Here is a 16,986-nt window from a genome sequence, read left to right on the forward strand (position 1 = left end):
CAATTGCAAGAAATATTGAATCCAAATAAAGTTGGAATATACAAATAGGGTGTGGATAGATTCCAACCATTCAAGTAGGAAAATACTTCAAACGCAAGAGTTTCAAGTGCAAATACATATGGATGTTTAACCAAAAGACCAAACCAGGGTCTTCTGGTCAATAATTGCTAAGGATAGAGATATTAGCTATCTCTAGAATGCATTCTTTGGCAACTACACTGAATAACCAAAAAGAAAGAACCTTATATTGTGAATACTCTTGTCATTTCAACTATGCAATTCATGAGGGCCCCCTCGTTAACTAAGATCCAAAATTCTACTTACACACTTTGGTAACATCTCATGACACTTTCACTGTCATCGTGGAAGAGTAACAATTTAATGCTACTCTTTCCTAGCTACTATATTACGGCCCTTGGACAACATCTAATGACACTTTCACTCTAATCATGAAAGAGATCATGGAAGAGTAACAATTTAATGCTCTTTCCTAGCTACTGCCTTATGACGTTTCTTTTGCAACATTTGGTGCACTTGCTAGTTAAAATAATTTCCAAAAATTCTATTCCAAATAAAATTAATGTTAGATATATAATTTTTTTCAATTTTCCCTATTTATACATATATTTTTTATTTTTCAAATTTTACCACAAAAATAATATAATAACATAAATTTGTGTGAAATCTTATGTATATTCTTAACAAATAATTTTCCAAATTAAAAAAAGCATTATGCCCTTATTTATTTGTTATAATATCAATATATATGTATTAAATGGTAGTAAACTTACATTTCTTATTGGAGTGGGACCATGGATGGTGGAGTAGGCACTATGGCTTATAATATTGATATATAGAGGTAAATTTGCATTGAATTTAAATTTGTGATTGGAGTTGGATCATGGATGGTGGAGTTAGACCACTAATGTTGTGAGAGGTAAGAGTATATGGAAGTTGTTTTAAAATTATATATGGAAATGTATTTTTATAATTAAAAAAAAATATTATATACAAGATTGTTTAATTAGAGTATGCCAACTTTTTTTTATAGAAAAAAGAAAAAGAAAAAAATCTCACTATATATATATATATATATATATATAAAAGAAAGTTTATTTGGTAGTAACATTGAGAGCATATAGCTTCCGGAGGGAAAAAAATGGCTTCTGCTACACCAGCGATCGTGCTCCGAACTCCCTCATTCTCCTCCCGCGGGAGTCCTTTCAAGTCTTCGTCCTTCATTCCATCCAAGAATACAGTCTCCTGCTGTGCTCTCAAGCGGGCCGACGCAGAAATCACAAGGACTCTCGCAACGAGCAGGCAGCTCGCTCTCACCTACAGAAGCGAGGGTTTCACCCTACAAATCCCGTCAAAATGGAACCCCAGCAAAGAGAAGGAGTACCCTGGACAGGTACTCAGATACGAGGACAACTCAGACGTAGTCAGCAACGTCTCCGACATGGTCAATCCCACCGACAAGAAGTCCATCAAGGGTTTCGGTCCTCCCCAGGAATTCAGTTCACAGGAAAAGAGCCCGAGAGCAGCAGATCTGCCCTCATACACAACAGATCAGGCAAAATCCGGTAGGGATTACATCGACCCGGAAGCGGCAAACAAAGAAAGGAACCTGCATGCAGCAGTTCTATCCTCTCCCATAATAGATCGGGCCAAATATGGCAGATCTGGAGAGGATCTATCTGATCTGTCCAGATCCAGGCGGAAGATAGATGGGAGCCCGCCAGATCTAAAAACCAAACCCATAAAATCAGACCTGGATAAGGCAGACTCAGTGGATCTGAAAGCATCCTCCACAGATCTATGGTTCCAAATCTTTATAAAGCCCCCCTCTGGGAAATCAACCCCAATCTGGATTCAAGCTTCAGACAAAGTCTCAAAACTGAAGAAAATCATTGCCAATCACATTGGCCTTCCGGAAGGATACCAACATCTGCTCTCAGAAGGCAGATCGATACAAGATCACTGGACAATAGGCCACTACAACATTAATCCAGGATCTAACAGTGAACCAAGAGGAACCTGATACAAATATGGAACAGAACGGCACACAGGAAGAAAAAGCACCAGACCCTCAAATGGAGGACCATTTTCAGCAGCAGATAATTCCACAGCTGGATTTTAGTGGCAATAAAAGAACACATGGATCTGAAGGATCAGAATCCGACAAAGAATCTCCAGTGAACATACAAGAGCACCCGCAGGCCATCATTGTTCCCCCTCCTGACTCACAGGGTTGGCGTAGGGTGGAAAAGAAGAAGGGCAGGAAAATATAGGCTTGATGTATTTGCAAATTTTTTTATTTTTTTCAGTTTTCAGTTTAGTCCTAACCATGGACAGCTATCTGCATATGCTCTAAGCATCTACAAAATGTAATTTATTTCAACATGAATATAAATTACGACTTTTTCTACGGGAAAAAAAAGAAAGTTTATTTTTAATTTAATATAAGAATTTAGGAATATTTTTTATTTGATTTTAATTTTTTTTAATTTTTTTTTGTCATGATTAAAGAAATTCAAATTAAAAAATAAAAATACAAATTATACTTACCCATTGTTACTCCGATTTTATTACATGGAAAAACTGTATTTCATAAATTAAGTTTAAAAGAAATTATGTAATAACTAAAATGAAATTAAAAATATTAAACCTAATGAGATTATTCCATATTAATTTATCTTATAGTATCATAATATATATAATTAAATATATAAATTTATATTAATATAATTATATAAATTAAATAGTGTGTAAATGTTAATGGATATCGAATTATGATAAATAAACATCAAATTAATTATTTCAAAATACATTTTATATTGTTTATATTTTTTTAAAATAAAAATTAATTAAATTATAATTTTATTTCAAATTATAATTTTTATTAACTATAAAAAAGAGTTTTTATTTCAAAATAAGTCTTTGACAATTTTAATTTAATCATTAGTAATTATTAACTAGATGGTAGAGAATTAATCGGCATGAAATATGGAGAATTTTCATAGTAGTATTCACAAATCAAAATTAAGATTTATTTCCAAGTTATTTTTACTCTCTTGATTAATTTATCTCAAAATAATTAATTAAAGAAAATGCCATACCAACAAATATCATATTGGTCATGAGGTAGTGATAAGCCATGATATTCATTTATGGTATTGTAATAAAAGTTATTACAAATTGAAAATTCTAGTGGTAAACTATGGGTGAATCTTCATGATTAAGAATATCTTTAAACATATAACAATATGCCTAACCATATTCACCTCCACTTTATCATATTGATATGTTATTTTATTTAATTAATTTTTTTGAAATAAATTAATTAAAAAAATATAACTAATTCGTAAATAATTTAATTTTTGATTTGTGATTATTATTGTGAATATTTAAACATATTTTATGAAAATTAAATTTCTACATATTTACACATAATTAAATTAAAATAAAAAAATAAAAAAATCTTAAAATAAACATACTTATCACTATAGATATAAAAAACAGCATTAAAATTAGATGCAGCATTAAAATTACATCTAATTGACATAAAAATTATATATACATTTATTATCTTCCTTATATAAAAAAACATATGATATAAGTTAAATAAATTTAATGTATTTTTTTTTATTTGAATTAAATTTACTTGACGGAGGAGTGGAGCTAAAGGCTTGTAATTGAGGCATAATCGTTTGAACGGGGCATGAAATCAATAGGTCATGTATTCATATTTTATATTTGTGTACAAGTTTTACTATTAATATGGAGTGTATATTTATTAAGGTTTTTTTACATACATAATTTATAAACGTTCTCAAGACAATTATATTGAGGTATGTGTGTAATTTTATTGCTTTTAGACAATCAGCATGTTAAAGATAAATATAGTGCTTATAATCATTATATATTTAATTTGAGAATAGAAAATATTTCAAAAGGTTTGACTTTTAATGTTTATAGATTTTATCATATTATATTATTTTAATTGTATTTTTTAGCCAAAAAAGATTAATTATATTATATAAAATATATAATGGACAAAAATATTACATCATGTATAGCTTGTAAAATAGGTCAGACCAAATTTGAACAATGACAATTCCAGAAGAGTCAAAACCATAGAAAATCCCCATATTGGACTATTAGACAGCAGATTAGAAAATCCCCACATTAGACTTTAATTATGTTATATTCAACTAATTTTATGATACCTTCTATGATATTTATTTATTGAAAATTTTGAAATTAGAAAATTATATATATATTTTTCTTTGAATTGAATAGTTTATTTTTAATATTTTTAAAATTGGTTTAAAATTATTATAATATTTAGGTGTTTCTATATAACTCTGTTAAGAATAAAGTAAATGAAAATTTGAACGTATAATTTTTATAAAAGACGTGTTTTAAACTTTATTAACAGATCTATAGAGTTTATATATATATATATATATAATCTCTTTAGAATTTTAAGAGCTTATATTATATAAGTTTTAATAGTAATCTCTTTAGAACCTTTAGAATTTTTATATTTTGCTAGTCGTATTTGTAAAGGCTTATATTTTATAAATCCTTTAATAGCAGGGGCTTATATATTGAGCCCAGTAGTTTAAAATGGTTTATCCCTAAAATGGTGTGTAATCATCGTCAAAAAGGATGTATCTATGAAAGTATTTAAATAAAATTTAAATTATATAATTTTCATAATAAAGTTCACCATCATAGTTAGAATCATTTTAAAACTACCATTGAACCAAAATAAAAATCCACACCTTATAAACCACCCCAGAAAAATCACCCTACTCTTAAGAAAACTACCATTTCAAATTCACACATGTAAAGATAATTTTTACCACCTTTAAAATAAATTGTATTTTAACAAAATCTACATTACCCTAATGAAAAATCTCTACGGAAATATAATGACATATAATGACGTGTTTTGCCTCCAGCGGCTCGGATTTGGTATCCACTGGGCAATTCACGGACTTTGAGTTGACACTGCACGCCTAATGACGTTTTCGACCTCCGGCGGCTAGGATTTGGCTATCCACAGCACATAACACCAACACTGCGCGTGCCAAACCAGAGAATTGATTATTGTGATTTAACTGACACTTACGCACAAGTGTTGTACACTCTCTTCACGTGAATTTCCAGCGTAATGTCGGAATGACGTTTTGTTTTGCGGAACATGCAAGTTTAAACACAATGCAAACGTGGTTGGGTGGATGAGAAAAGCAATGGAACAACGGCAATCGATCCGCAAGGCTCCATCAAAATTTTACAGGGAGATACGTGTCCCCCCAGGTTCAGCAACATCGGCCGTTATAGGGAGGAATGGAAAAACTATTCAGAAATTCCGAAAATCCCAGGGGATCTCCTTCGTCAGATTGTCTTCTGGAAAACTTGAAATATGTGGAAAATGAGAGGAAGTTGTAGATGGCATTGCTTTGTCTATCGAGGCTCTCATAATCTCTGTTATTGATAAATCCGAAGGTTTCTTTCCAGACTTTTACATTTACTGTTTTTGTAAGTCTGTTGCAGAACCCCTATTTTCTGTGAAGAAAATTTGCTTCGAAAATTTCTCAGGAGAAACCTCTTGAGATAAAAAAGGCCAAAATTCATTTTTCTGTTTCAAATCCGGAGTGCAATGCCTGGAGGATTCGACATCTTTTAGCCATGAAATGCAACTGAAATTTAAGGTGAATAGCCTGTGCACTCAATTTTCGCATACCGTCGCTCTTTCAGAAATTGTATTCTCTCCGAACTGGGACTTCTCCGCTTATAAAACTAAGTTGCTTGCATGCCTTAAAATCCTGCGCTCAGATGAGGTCGAAGCGACCAGAGATGTAAAGTTGACGATTCGACTTGGAAAGCAACTTTTCCATGGACCTTCTTTAGGCAACTTACAAGATAATGATTTTCTTCCCCTCGGAGACCTGCAAGACCTATGTCGGCGAAAGGATGTGAAATCCTTCTTCTCTACTGCATGTTTAGAGAGGACTGTAAAAGATCTTCGGCTGAAGTTAGAACTTTAAGGTATCCACTAGAAAGAAAATCAGCATTCATGTGGCAGATCTTTAAGCTCCATTAATTTTTTTAACAACTGTTGTCTACAATTATGTTGGAAGTAAACTGTAGTCTTTTTTTAATTTCATGAAACGAACTAAACTAACTGAAGTGGTCCATTACTCCATCTCGAGTTCTCTACCTTATCTATGGAACACCTGACACATAGCCATGGAAGCTTGGCTATAAATTTATTTGTTTGGTCACCAAGCTTGTATCTCAATTCCCTTTAGTTTTTACACCATCTAACTGAGAGAACAGAGCTTGGAAGTGCCTTAAGACTTTCTGTATTCTTTTCTTTTTGCTTGGATTGAAGCTGAAGCGCAAGTGGACTGTGGAAGCATAATAGAAAGGTTTTGACTACAGCAATAGCGTTATCAATGGCTGGAGGTAATTTATTTTTACTAGGCATTAAACCTTCATTCCAGTTTTACGATTCTTTAAGTTTTTATTCCGCATATAGAATCGTTGTTAAAAGCTAACAATTGTAACATTTGCCTCTGCCTTGATGTACGATTCGAATACTTTGAAGTGCTTTGTATTTGTAATTTTTTGTGCGCGTTAATGATTATATGGAAATTAGTCAAAACTGACGGCAAGTACAGTTCGGATTGGTTGATGTATTGAGTCAATTATAAGGAATTTAGTTAAACCTCACAAGCAACACGGTCTAGGTTATTTGGGGGCCCATATTTAATTACATTGTAGAATTCCGAAGATATTTGGGAATGTGATGGAGACCCGTTAAGTCCATGATTGTAGATTTTAGAAATAGCTAGGAATTTGATCAACAATGCCAAGTAAATTTTATAATTGATTACATATTTATTGTAAAATTTATGCTGAACTTACACTTATAATAATGAACATTTGTAATTAAAGAAGAAATAAGATGGATAGAAATAAGAAGTAATGACGGTTCACAATTGATCAAAGCAATTACAGGTTTAATCAATTGCACGGGGATTTATGTCTACCGGGAGCATAAGTTAACTCTGGAAACCAAAATGCTTTTAGTTTCTAAATGAGAATTTGCTGGTCACTGGTAAGACTTGCGATATTGGTATTCTGGTTTTTTTTTTTTGCTATTCTATGTATGCGGGATTCTGAGATATTGAAATTCTGCTTGTATGCCATACCGAGTCATTGCACCAGCACTGTTTAAAGAAGATATTCTTGGCACACAGAAATGGTTTATTTCTTATTCGGGCATTCAATTTTTTGATTCTATGTTTATTCCGCATGAAGTTCAGATTTAGCATTGTTGAAATTTAATTTAAATTTAATTTAAATTTAATTTAAATTTTATTTATCTTGTGAGCAAAATAGCTTGTTTGATGGTCTATTTTTTTGTTTGTTTTATAAACTTAAGAACGGAGCCTGAAGTCAAGCCAGCTAGCTTTCGAACTGCATTTGCTATGCAAGTGCAAAGTAGATCAATGTTGCTTCAGTCAATCTCCGGGTTTTGTTTATAAATTGAACAATCGATTTGCAGTGATTTACGGTAATGCTCACTGTTTTAACTTTAATTTTGATTTTGTGAAGAATTATTACTGTTGTTTATCGTAATGCCGACATTTATGGCAGTTTTTTTTTTAAAGAAACAACTATATAGAGTTTATTTAAAATGTCATTTTGACTTACTCCTTTCAGTAAACATTATTTTTACTCTCGTTAAGTTTTGTTTATGCAATTTATGTAAAAAATAATGTCTAATGATCCATATAATTTTAATTAATTAGAGAATAGCCACAACATCTTTAATTAAATAAAATTATATATTTTGATTGGTTAGATCACATAAAGATTATTTAGACATTAAATTGTAATTAATTAAACTAAATATAATAAATTTTATCCCACAGGAATTTTTATTATATTTATGTAATTAATTAGGATAAAATTTCATAACCTACCCACAGAAGTTATGAATTAATAGTTTTATCATAAAGTTCAAAACAATGAATAATTGAATCTGCTTAAATTAAAAATTTAACCCACAGGCAATTTTTATGTCATTAAATTCAATTTTGAGCATAATTTACATTGGTAAAATATTAAATTTTATTAAACCTCAATTTTAACATAAGCATGTGATTTTTAATTTTGATGTAGTAGTACAACCTGCAAATTTCTCTGAAATTCGTTGTGACATTCCTGAACTTAAGGGAGATAACTATAAGGTTTGGAAGGAGAGGGTTCTCCTTCATTTGGGGTGGATGGACATAGACTGTACTATTACGAAAGATGAACCACCGGCACTCACTAATACCAGCACTGCAGCAGACATCACGCTTTATGAACGATGGGAGCAATCCAATCGTCTAAGCATGATGTTTATTAAGACTAAAATTTCAGCTGGTATTCGTGGTTCTGTTGATCAGCATGAAAAGGTACGAGACTTGTTGAAGGCCATTGATGATCAATTCGTCACTTCAGATAAGGCACTAGCAAGCACTCTAATCATGAAGTTCTCATCCCTAAGGCTCACCAGTGTGAAAGGTGTGCGCGAGCACATCATGCAGATGAGAGACATTGTGGCTCAATTGAAGAAACTCGAGGTTGATATATCGGAGTCCTTCCTAGTGCACTACATCCTGAACACCCTTCCACACCAATATGGACCTTTCTAAATCTCATACAACACACATAAAGATAAATGGTCAATTAATGAACTCATGACTATGTGTGTTCAAGAGGAAGAGAGACTAGTGATGCAACTGGGAGAGAGTGCAATGCTGGCAACGTGTGGAAAGGGCAAATCTCAAGCCAATTGGAAAGGGAAAGGTAAAGTACCTTCCCAAGCCCATATCAAGAAGGATTCCAAATGTTTCTTCTGTAAAAAGAAGGGACACATGAAGAAGAAATGCACCAAATTTCAGAAATGGCTTGCCGACAAAGGTAATTTAATCTCATTTGTTTGTTATGAATCTAATATGGTTAACGTTAATATTAACACATGGTGGATTGATTCTGGATCAACAATTCACATTTCAAATTCTTTGCAGAGTTTGCAAAACCTAAGGAAGCAAGTGGGAAGTGAGAAAAACATCTTATCAGGAAACAATATGGGCTCGCATGTGGAAGCTATAGGAACATGTTATTTAACTTGAAGTAGTGGCTTTGTTTTAGAATTAGAAAAGACCTTTTATGTTCCAAGTTTTTCTAGAAACTTGATTTCAGTTTCAAGGCTCGTACCTTTTGGATATTCCTTGAACTTTTCAGAAAAATCTTTCAGTCTATTCTATAAATCTGATTATGTTGGGAATGGTATTTTGTCTAATGGTCTTTACTGCATCAATTTACAAAACAATGTCACGATGATTCAATGCATGTTCACACTGGCACTAAAAGATGTGTTATTAATGAAGATTCCTCTAAATTATGGCACCGGAGACTAGGTCATATCTCTATAAAAAGAATTAAAAGATTGGTAAATGAAGGGGTACTTAACACTCTGGATTTTACTAATTTTGATACTTGTGTGGACTGCATAAAGGGAAAGCAGACCAACAAGTCAAAGAAATGTGCCAATAGAAGTTTAGACATATTAGAGATCATACACACTGATATATGTAGTCTGGACATGGACTCACGTGGTCAGAGATACTTCATCTCCTTTATAGATGATTACTCACGATATATGTATCTCTACATGCTTCATAAAAAGAGCGAAGCATTAGATGCCTTTAAGATCTTTAAGGCTGAAGTAGAGAAACAATGCGGCAAGCAAATTAAGATCGTGAGATCAGATAGAGGTGGAGAATATTATGGTAGATACACAGAAGATGGATAAGCACTTGAACCATTTGCTAAATTTCTTCAAGAGCAAGGGAATGTTGCCCAATACACCATGTCTGGTTCACCCGACCAGAATGGTGTAGCAGAAAGAAGAAATCGAACATTATTGGACATGGTGCGGAGTATGCTTAGCAGCTCCAATCTTCCTAAATCCTTGTGGACTAAAGCACTTAAGACGACATTGTATATATTAAACCGAGTTCCAACCAAGGCGGTTCCTAAAACGCCATTTGAATTATGGAAAAGTTGGAAACCAAATTTGCGACATATGCGCGTTTGGGGATGCCCGTCTGAAGTGAGAATTTATAATCCACAAGAGAAGAAGCTGGACCCAAGGACCATTAGTGGGTATTTCATTGGATATGCTGAAATGTCTAAAGGTTACAGATTTTATTGTCCATCTTACAACACTAGGATTGTGGAATCAAAAAATGCAAAGTTTCTTGAAAATGACTTGATCAGTGGGATCGATCAAACCACAAACATAGTTTCTGAGAAGGATCATTCAGAATCTCAACCTGCCATTTCAAGTGTTAGATTGGTTATTGTTCATAGCACCCCTCAAGTACAAACTGGTGTTGAACAACCAATTGTTGAAGTTTCACAAGCTGCTGACGATATTCCAGTAGATCAAAGAGTTCAAGAGTTGCCAAGAATTTTTGAACAACAAGTTGAACCACATACTTCTCAGGAAGATGATGGTACAACATTAAGAAGATCTACTAGACCAAAGAGATCAGCAATTCCTAATGATTATGTTGTGTATCTACAAGAATCTGACTACAACATTAGAGTCGAAAATGATCTCGAGTCATTTTCACAAGCCATGAGTTGCAAAAAATCAGAACTATGGTACAATGCCATGAAGGAAGAGATGAATTCCATAAAGAGTAACGAAGTCTGGGATCTTGTTGAGTTTCCTAATGGTGCAAAAGCCATTGGATGTAAATGGGTCTTTAAGACAAAGAAAGACTCATTGGGAAACATTGAGAGATACAAGACAAGACTTGTTGCTAAGGGATTCACTCAGAAAGAAGGAATCGACTACATGGAGACTTTTTCTCCTGTATCTAAGAAAAATTCCTTGCGCGTTATTATGGGATTAGTAGCCCATTTTGACTTGGAATTGCAACAAATGGATGTGAAAACGGATTTTCTTACTGGAGATCTAGAGGAGGAGGTTTATGTGAAACAACCTGATGGATTCCCCTCTAGTGATGGTGAGCAATTGGTTTGCAAGCTCATGAAGTCATTATATGGTTTAAAACAAGCATCCCGCCAATGGTATTTGAAATTCCATAATGTAATTTCTTCTTTTGGTTTTGTAGAAAACATTATGGATCAATGTATATACCTGAAATTTAGTGGGAGTAAAATTTGTTTTCTTGTTTTATATGTGGATGACATTTAGTTAGCAACCAATGATAAGGGTTTTCTACATGAGGTGAAACAATTCCTCTCTAAAAATTTTGATATGAAGGATATGGGTGAGGCATCTTATGTCACTGGCATTAAGATCCATAGAGACAGATTTTGAGGCATCTTGGGTCTGTCACAGGGAACCTATATTAATAAAATTTTAGAGAGATTTTGGATGAAGGATTGTTCACCAAGTGTAGCTCCCATTGTGAAGGGTGATAGGTTCAATTTGAACCAATGCTCGAATAACGACCTTGAAAGGGAACAAATGAAGAACATTCCATATGCTTCTGCTGTCGGAAGCCTAATGTATGCTCAAGTCTGCACAAGACCTGAAATTGCATTTTTTGTGGGAATGTTGGGACGATATGAGAGTGATCCAGGTTTAGACCACTGGAGAGCTGCAAAGAAAGTAGTGAGGTACCTTCAAGGAACCAAAGACTACATGCTTATGTATAGATGGATGGATAACTTGGAAGTAATTGGCTACTCAGATTCTGACTTTGTTGGATGTGTTGATTCACGCAAATCAACATCAGGTTACATTTTTATGATGGCCGGTGGAGCTTTATCATGGAGGAGTGCCAAACAGACTTTGATTGCCACTTCCACTATGGAAGTCGAGTTTGTCTCCTGTTTTGAGGCTACTTCACATGGTGTATGGCTTAAGAGTTTCATTTCTGGGCTTAGAATTATGGATTCTATCTCTAAGCCATTGAGAATATATTGTGATAATTCAGCTGCTGTTTTTATGGCTAAAAACAACAAAAATGGGAATCGAAATAAACACATCGACATTAAGTATTTAGCTATAAGGGAAGGTGTTAAAGAAAAGAAAGTGGTCATTGAGCACGTCAGCACTGAGTTGATGATAGCTGATCTTTTGACTAAGGGCATGCCACCATTAAATTCAAGGATCATGTAATGAATATGGGACTTGGTTCCATTATGTAGTTTCTCATTGTATGGACAATGTTATTTTAATGAAATTCTTAATTATTGTGATGTTTTTTCTCATATTTATGTGCACTTTAAGTTGATTTGAGAAAATTCATTTAAGAATGACCAAGAATAAACATAAGGTTTATTCATTAAGAAATTGTTGCCACATAAATTATAATAAGAATAAATACATAGTAATACATGGAAGACAATAGTCGTCATTAGAGGACTTATCGCCATGATTCATGTATCTATTACTTAATACAGATTATCAATGGGTTTTAAGTTGAGACATTAAGTTTGGAAGTATGGACCAAGTGGGAGAATGTTAAGCTCCATTAATTTTTTTAACAACTGCTGCCTATAATTATGGAAGTAAACTGCAGTCTTTCCTTAATTTCTGGAAACCAACTGCAGTCTTTCCTTAATTTTTGGAAACCAACTGCAGTAATTTCCTTAAATTAAAGAAATCAACTGCAGTTAATAAATTTATTGTTGGGAGCTATTGAAATGGTCCATTACTCCATCTGAAGTTCTCTAACTTGATCTATGGAACACCTGACACATAGCTATCAGAAGCTTAATGGAATCTTGGCTATAAATTTATCTGTTTGGTCCCCAACCTTGTCTCTCAATTCCCTTCAGTTTTTACACCATCTGAGAGAACAGAGCTTGGAAGTGCCTTCAGACTTTCTGTATTCTTTTCTTTTTGCTTGGATTGAAGCTGGAGCGCAAGTGGACTATGGAAGTGTAATAGAAAGGTTTTGACTGCAGCAAGAGCGTTATCAATGGCGGGAGGTAATTTATTTTTACTGGCCAATAAACCTTCATTCCAATTTTACGATTCTTTAAGTTTTTATTCCACATATAGAATCACTATTAACTAGCTAACACAACCCTCTCAATATAATATCTCTGTTCAGTATGACAGAAACGACGGTCTGTTGCATAGCAGTGAAGTTAGACGCATTTGAAGTTAGACGCATTTTGAATGCAAAAGATTATTTTCAGGTACAATTTTAACTAAAGAGTTCTAAATTTATTTAGTGAATGTTACGCAATTTATTTGTTTTGAGGATATTATAGGTAATAAAAATACAATTTTTAGGTTCTGGATGTGGACAGGGGAGCGTCGGAATATGAACTTGAGATGGTCTATCGGAGGTGTTTGCTACGAATTCAGGTCCGGAGAATTAATGGGGTATCTTCTGATGAGGCCATTAAAATTGCAGAGGAAGCATTTGTTTTTCTACTAGATCCCTCGAGAAGAGATCGATACCTTAAGAAAACCCCTGTAGGGGAACCTTCTTTGCCATGTAACGAATTCCCATCTAGGTTAGAAGAAAAGGCAGTGATTAAGAGAGTTAGAAAGCTGCGAAAGTGACATGGGTTTGTGACATTTTGTAGAGAAGGCCAGGCAAGAACAGATTTTAGGCTGGGAGTTACGAGTCACGAAGCCGACCCGGATAATATTAGCCCCGAAATGGTTGCATGGGTAGAGCAAGCATGGAGGGATAGAACTGCTGACCAGTTCCTCGTTTTTCCACTGCCGGGCAGGTTTCTGGTTATGAATATTCGCTACAAGGACACTGAGACATATGTGACGGAGGATTGGAAATTTCGAATTTCATATGTGTGAGAAGGGCAGAGAAGAAGTAACATGATGAGGAACAAACGATGGGAATGCGGGTTGAGAAGTAGATGGTTCAAGTGGAACGATGGAATAACAGGTGATGCGAGCATTGATTCAATTCTGAAGACTGATGTGCATTCCCTTGTCAAGGAAGTCGCCAAAATTAGTGAAGAAATGAGTTCAGAAATCTAACTCACGGCAAAGGGCGGAAAAGATTACAGTACATGAATATTATATTGGAAAATGCCTGAGAGTTGAAGGATGCGTTATAATCGGTCTCTCATTGGTATGTGAAATTCGTATAAAACTTTGAATTTTTAACCATTTTCGACGCGTTCTATTAGGTTATACAAGTACTTTGAATTTTGAACCATTTTTTATGCGTTGAATGTAGTTTTTTAAATAATCAGTTTCGATCACAGAACCCGCTCAGTTGGTAGAGCTCCGTGTTTAGTACATATCTTGTTAGGGAGCTCAGTTTCTAAAACATCCCTCGTATGTTTGGATAATATAAGATCGATTATGTGATTAGTTTATTAGTTGTGTAGAATAGTATAATGGACGTAGATAAGATAATTGTATTCCATAGCCATCTCTCTATATATTATTAAATGTATATATATTTTTTCGAGGAAAGAAATTAGTGTTTTTTTTTAATTTATTTTCTAGTAAAGAAATTAGTGTTTTTTTGGCATGTTGAAGATTATAGTTAAAATATTTATTTAAAAATTTAGAAGATTTAAATTTAATAAAACAATATTCGCAAGTAAAAGATATTGTGATAATACTCATCAAAACATTATAACTTATCATTTTACTAAAAAGAATTTAAACCTGGTTTTGAAAAATAACAACTATTCAATCTAACCATGGAAAAATAAACCTAATTAACAAATTATCATAAAAACTATAAAAAATATTATATCAGATAAACACTAAATACATTTATATTATGTGATTAGTGTATTAATTTTGTAGAATAGTTTAATGGAGGTAGATAAGATAATTGTATTTTATAGTATTTTTATCTATATTATTAAATGTACTTTTTAAAAAAATCAGTGTTTTTTTGTGGTGGGTTGAAAATTATAATAAAAATATTTATCTAAAAAAATTTAAATTTTAAAATTAATATAACAATATTGATAAGTAAAAAATCATTATAATAATATTAATCAAAACATTATGACTAATCATTTTACAAAATAAATTAAACCTAGTTGTGAAAAATAACAACCATTCAATCTAACTATGGAAAAATAAACTTAATTATTAAAGGGTCATAAAAAAATATATATTAGATAACCACTAAAATACATTTATATTATAATACTAATTTCAAAATTAATGTAAAATACACTTTGATTTCTATTTTATATATATAATAAAAAAATTACAAAATAAATTATATCAAAATATATTTATAATTGTAAAGTTGGATGTTGAAGATATCCGCTGGTAATAATCATTATATATATATTTTTATTGTTAGATTTTATTAAGTTATATATTAATTCATTATCAAGGTTAATTTTATTAAATTTTATATTAATTTAATGATGTTGATTTTTATATTAATTTTCGTGTATTCTTTTAATATTTTGAAAAAAATATGAGAAGTTAGAGTGTTTAAAAGATTTTCAATTTCAAAAAGCTGGTTAAACTAGAGGCTGATCATTATATATTAATTTTCTTCATGTTGTTTTAACATTTTGAAAAAAATATGAGAAGTTAGACGGTTGGAAAGATAGATATTCAATTTTAAAAAGCTGGTTAAACTCAGGGTTGATTTCAAAAGGCTGGTTAGATTTCGCAGCCTTTGCTCGTCAATTTCATCATAAGGGTGAACAATTGCTCGACTGATAGTAACGTTCTCTACATTCTGTTTTGTGTTTCCTACAAGGAGATCCGTGTAGAGGGCTATTAATTTCACCTATTATATGACTTAAAGGTTTATTTTGGATCCACGAGATCTGAATGATCAATGTATTTCCTTTACAGCAAGTAATATAAACCTTTTTTTATGTTTGAAAAAAATTCAAGGCTGATTAGTATTTAGTAATTGAAAAAAGAAATTGCCTGATATATAAATTTTGTTATAGAGTAAATAAAAGAAGTATTTTGAAATTAGATATAATATGTAAAAAGATAAAAATAATTTGTTATTTTCTAAATGTGTAATAATTAATAGTTATGATGTAAGTAATGTTATTAAAATTGAATCTATGTGGTTGAAACTTGAAATTAATCAAAATTATTTTCTTCTGATTTTTGTGGTTAAACTTCAGGTCGATCAGTGTTTAGTAATTCAAAAAAGGAGATTGAGTGATATATAGAATTTTTTATAGTGTAAATAAAATAAGTATTTTGAAATCAAAGATAATAGGTGAAAAGTTAAAAATAATTTGTTATTTTGTAAATGTGTAATAATGAATAGCTATGATGTAAGTAAGGCTATTAAAATTGGATCTATGTGGTTGAAAGTTATTGGTATTATCGATTTTTGGTAATATTTATTTGATTGAAAGTGTGAAGGGAAAAAAAAAACAGTTTTCACTTCTTTTTGAATTTTGTTATAAATTTCAAAATTGGCTACTTTTTTATAAAACAAAAGTATGATCATTTATTTTCTTTAGTCAATACAACTCAAAAATAATAGTAGTATTTTTCCCTTTCCCTTTCCTTCTTTTACCATTTAAAGAACTTTAAATCCTTTATGCATCTCACTATGTTCATTTAAACAAATTGAAATCTTCGAGGTTAGTCTTTTTTGGGCGGATTGAAGATCTCATCTAAACAATTTCATATAAAACAAAAGTATGATCATTTGGTTTTTTTTAATCAATAAACTTTGAAAAAAATAATGTTGGCCCTTTTTCCTTTTCCTTCTCCTTTAACATTTAAAGAAATTTACATCTTTTATGCATCTCACATTATTTATTTGAACCAATTGAAGTTTTTGAATTGAATCTTTTTTAAGCACAAGTAAAGAGCTCATCTAAAGAAGTTGTTGAGTTCACGCAAAGAGCTCATGTTGACTTCGAGATATTTCGAGCTATAATTTTCTTTGAGATGAGTTTGATTTTATTGAAGAGTTTTTT

General features: G+C 32.1%; 1 pseudogene; it reads left to right on the forward strand.

The window, feature by feature from the left end:
- Nucleotides 1-5,261: 5,261 nt before the first annotated feature.
- LOC149219764 (uncharacterized) lies at nucleotides 5,262-14,077 on the forward strand (annotated as a pseudogene).
- Nucleotides 14,078-16,986: the final 2,909 nt, after the last annotated feature.

The sequence above is a fragment of the Pinus tabuliformis genome, chromosome Q (assembly GCF_031772625.1).
Source record: "Pinus tabuliformis cultivar Carrire ecotype Pingquan chromosome Q, CPIR1, whole genome shotgun sequence".
Lineage (NCBI taxonomy): Eukaryota > Viridiplantae > Streptophyta > Pinopsida > Pinales > Pinaceae > Pinus > Pinus tabuliformis.